Raw genomic sequence first — 5283 nt, 5'->3', positions numbered from 1 at the left:
ACGAGAGCACGTGTCGGCCAGGCCACCGCCAATACAGAACAGAAGGCTCCGAGTTGGTCTGGGCCTGAGGACTCATTTCCCAAGCAGGGACAAGGCCGAGCCTTGCGAGTTGCATTGGTTACGACCCGGACAGGGCCTCTAATACCAGAGGGCCTCTCGCGTTGGTCGGGATCATCTGCAAATGAAAGGAGACATGTGGGCTTACGATGAGTGTACACAGTTGAAACAGTGGAAGGGCCCTGTGTCAGTCAGGGGCCCAAGTTACCGAAAGGGGGCCCTCCATCCTACTTCAGACAGGGACCCGTTAAGCCGAGCTGGAGCCTTTGCAATCGTTGGGCCCTTGGGACGAAAACGGATTTGTTGCGTCAAGAGAGCCCTGCGTTGATCTAGGGCAAACTTCACGGGTCAGAAGGCCCTCCATGTCAGGGAGGGAACCAATGTATGAGATATTCCTCTAAGAGCCTCCGGATGACCAGTTTACCACTCCTAATGTCGTCAGAATGGTAGCCGGTAGCCCCCCGCGCTAGGACGGAATGGCGAATCAGCCCCTGACTGGGAATGATAATGTGCCTCCCTGTGTTAAACCTACGTGGCCCCTTACCCCGAAAAGGTAAGTTGTCTCCTGCTGTTCAAGAGGGGCGTCAAAGTTAGGTAAAACATGAAAAAGGCCCACCCATGTTTGCCCAAAGACGTGGGTCACTTACATAATTAAATTGTTAGGCAAAAAAGCGTGAAAATTTGAGCTTGCGCGCTGGCGCAATCTCAGAAGTAAGAACACTGATGGCCAGAGTTCCAGCGGACATGTCGGTGCAGACAATCGCTGTAACAGCACAGGCAGTTTCTAGGGAATCGTTCAAGCCCATCCCACGAGAGAGTGTTAAACGAATCCATGTATCTTCGAGAGGGTTTGCCAGACAATCAACCAATTTTAGGACGACTTATTCTTTTGACCTTGGGTCAGGTATGAAAGTAGGACCGAGGCGAATACCAAACTGCTTGTTTAGTGGATAATTTGCAATAGGAAGTGGTTTTTACGTTTATGTACAATTGTTTGATTACAAGGACGTCAACATACATCTCATTTGAACTTTATGATGATCAGAGGAGGCCACTGACCTAAAATGACCCGGATTAATCATTTCTTGTTAGATGTATACCTCATGGCGTAATCCTTGGCGCCTATTGAAATACAAAAACCAAAACCATCCCGCGCGTTTTTGTTTTCCGTGAACTCCTAAAGGCCAGATCAAATCACTGACCCGAAACAGATACCTGTGACCTTTTGCTTAAAGGAGAGCTCTAGGCTCAAAGTGGTTACGTTAAAAGATCTGTTGATACCTCAGACGCCCATCTGGAGTTCCTCTTTTCACGCAAAAGTGATGGCCTAACGACCTCAAAATTTGGCACAAGTGGTTTCACATACAGGATATATATATATATATATATATATATATATATATACGTATAGAAAGAGAGAGAGAGAGAGGGAGAGAGAGAGAGATACATATATATATATAATATATGTATATATATATATATATATATATATATATATATATATATATATATATATATAGAAACGTAATATGTGGCTTTGACGTTTCTAGTTTGGTACGCTTTTGAGATTTCAAGAGGCAAATTAACCCCCCCATACACAAACACACACACACACACACACACACACACACACACACACACACACACACACACACACACACACACACACACACACACACACAAGCGCGCGCGCGTGCACATACACACCCACCCACATACCCGAGCGCGTCGTATTTAACTATCCACCGGGGGGGGGGGGGGGGAGCTAAAATCCCAGCCTACGCCATCCAATATACCATGACGCGCTTTCCTCAGAGGTGATGGCTAGTGGTACAGTGGTACAGTGGTACTTTTCCAGTCGTCACCGAAATAAGGCATGCAATGCATGTTTTAGAACCAACTCCATGAGACAGATGGGAAAATTATGATGACACGATGGGAAACTTATGCCATCAAAACTGACATATGATGAGAAAATAGTCCAACAAAGTGACGATGTACAGCATCAAGCAAGGGATATGACATGGCACCATAACAAACAGCTTTAGACCTCTAAAGCTCAACCCTTGACACACCTGCACGAACATAATCCAGCGTGTCACCACTAAAAGGTGCCGTCTGTAGCCATGTTGGTTATTGACCAACAAGTGGCGGTAATGAAGGCTATGCGGATCTGGCCGTGCACGATTCTGCTATAAATCTTTGCGATTATAGATACTTGACAAGGATTCATCGTGGAGGTATATGGAATCTCTGTAAGCATTGCACGCTTCTCACTTTGAGAAACGTGTTCAGTCATGAGGCTGAAGTTAAGAATGTGCAACAGGGCATGCCCAACGCTACTGCAATATTTATGGAATAAATGAACACTTCCGCCGTGATCACATGTCGATTTGGATGATTTCATAGATGGCGCTACGCATCAGATATACTCAAGCTTCACAGGAGACACACGGAAGGAACAGCTGGCAACTGGTGGCAGTCTGGCCGATCCATCTCATGAAGCTGATGGGCATTAGCTGCTGTGATCTTGCCGAATCCTACGAAATAGCAGTTAAATGCGGTCACATTGGGAAAAGCGGCTGCCGATTTCGTTCTGCCTTTGATGGTCTTATGGGATTACCGCATTCCAGAAGGGCCAACCTCAACTATCCGCCACCGGAATTATCTCTGCAGTCAAGTCTCAGAACAACGTTCGCATGTTTTATTCAGCGTTTTAAAGCGCACAAGTTGCCGTCAACCACGGCTTCACGACGGGATAGCGGGTCGCTTCTGATGTAGGCGACGCACGAACATTGTGAACACGGATCCGTCTAACCGATGCGACAACATCTAGACGATGAGGGAATAGAGAGAGAGAGAGAGTGAGAGATAGAGAGAGAGAGAGAGAGAGAGAGAGAGAGAGAGAGAGAGAGAGAGAGAGAGAGAGAGAGAGAGGAGAGAGCGAGCGAAGAGAGAGAAAAAGAAAGAGCGAGAAAGAGAGATAGATATATATATATATATATGTGTATATATATATATATATATATATATAATATATATATATATATATATATATGTTTCCCATTGATTGGACATCGCAGGGTAAAGAAAAATAGGTGCCCAATCTGAAGCAGATAATGCTTGATTAACCTGCGCCAGGCCTGGGGTGTGTGAGTCAACTTTTCCTACTGGATTCTCCAACTTCTACACCCCGCATTAGTAAAACAAACATAGCGTTTTGAAGGTGTCATCAATCATAGTCGTTTTGATAGTGGTTCTGATATATGCACTTAAGGCCTATGTTGCGAAGTCAAGATGAATATAAAGGCCACCGAAACAACCGTCAAGGCTGTGGGATTCCGTTCCGACCATTTATTTCCCCCTACTGGATCTACCAGCAGCTTACAAGAACGATGCATTTTCACCATGTGCTTCGGACTAGGTTTATTCTATTATGTGCTGTGTGCGACAAAAGTACACCACACACAATTAAAGTATTTCAGGCTAACCTTAAGGTCATCTAGGTCAATTTAGACCAAATTTATAAGCCATCCACCTCAAAAGTCTGAAGTGCTAACCGAGTCTATGTGACCAATGTAATGTTTTTCAGTGGTGTGGTCATCTGCAGGTAGTCGGGACCGCGTAGCCGTTGCCTGCGTTATGCATAGTCCCTTTGTCGCTTGGCAATATATTTGCAACAAACTGAGAACAGAGACAATGATACATGAAATTGTACGTGGTCGGCTTTACAAATACGATAAGTGGGTGGTTACATGCGTCACACACGTTCATTTAGCTCATCTGCTGCTGGCAACATAGGTCATTGATCTTGGATGACCTCATATGATTTTTGATGCCTTCATGTGGCCTATTGTGACACTCATTATGCATAAGAAGGACATCGCCATATCTTTTCAGGTCGAAAAGTACCCATGAAAACTGCCTATTTTGAACTCAGCATGTGTATTGCAGACGGGTACCCATTGAGGTAGGTCATGAGCTGGGCCGAGGCCATGAACTCGGTGATCATATGATGGTTGCACATATAAATTTGTACTATTTTCCTCATATACAAACACTAGAACTACTAAAAATGCATACAAGGTTGTATTAATAGCAAAATAGGCCTGATTTTGAGTCACTGAGTTTCCCCTTTCCGCAATGAACTGAAACATATAAGCAGTAGGTACTGTCATGTTCTAGTACTATAACAAGTTTGAACAATGGAAAATGAACCCAAAAAAGTTGTGTGTAGCCAAGTTTTTTGGGGGTGACCTATTTGACCTGCCTAGGTCGCTGATTTTGGTAGATAAATACTTTGAGTTTGCACAAAGAATGCCAAATTAATACATAATCACTGACTGGAAATCTGGTGTTGCTGCATGTGTTCGTTTCTGACGGGTGCTAAAAAAACTGCAGGGGGAAATGCAACTTCCCCCCCCCCCCCGGATGGGCGCGGCTTAAGGTTGTCTGCTCTTTTCTTCAGTCGGCAGAGCCAGTAATTTCAGTTTAGTTCTACCACTTTTTTATTAGCACATGGGAATATCATGGCGCCTATAATGACTATAAGTGACTCAGGCGGTCTGTGCGAAGGCAGCATTGTGTCACATTAGCGCAGTCAGTACGTCGTGAGCATGCTCTTTAGCTTGAAGCCGTTTGACTGATACGGGATGCTCAACTGATTAATAGCATGATTATCTGACGGAATGACAATGCCAGGGTAATCCGCAACTACCTATATGCTGAATCTGACGACCACGGTCGTCTACATCGGCTTCGATCTGCACGTGCTGACTGCGGTATTTGAAGGACGCCAGAAGCGCATGGCAGGTGGCACTGGGGTGCCGAGACGCGGCGCTTTATCTGAGACCATATACGACTCTCATTCCAAAAATCGGCCTTGCGAGCACGAACAGGCGATGAGTGGGTCCAGCCCGGCCACGCTCCAGACGGCCGGTCAACAGCTCGGGCTTTAGATGGTTCCGTTCATCAGCGGGAAGACTCGCGTGACTGCGAGGCGCCGGTGAAAGTTGGAGCGGATGAAGGTGTTGACGCCATGGCTTAGAATGGAGGTGGCAGCGCGGTCCTTGACCGTAACTGTGACGGGGGGGGGGGGGGGGGACGATGCTGATCTGTCAGGCTTGCCGTCACTCTCTGGTTTCTGATTCAGGAGCTGAGTCTTGTTCTTGACCGGCGCTATAATCCTCAGCAGGAGGCTCATATGCTGGACGATTAGACAGCCGA

Source organism: Pollicipes pollicipes, unplaced genomic scaffold (assembly GCF_011947565.3).
Source record: "Pollicipes pollicipes isolate AB1234 unplaced genomic scaffold, Ppol_2.1 Scaffold_4881;HRSCAF=5763_pilon_pilon_pilon, whole genome shotgun sequence".
Lineage (NCBI taxonomy): Eukaryota > Metazoa > Arthropoda > Thecostraca > Pollicipedomorpha > Pollicipedidae > Pollicipes > Pollicipes pollicipes.
Note: the sequence above shows the minus strand (reverse complement) of the source record.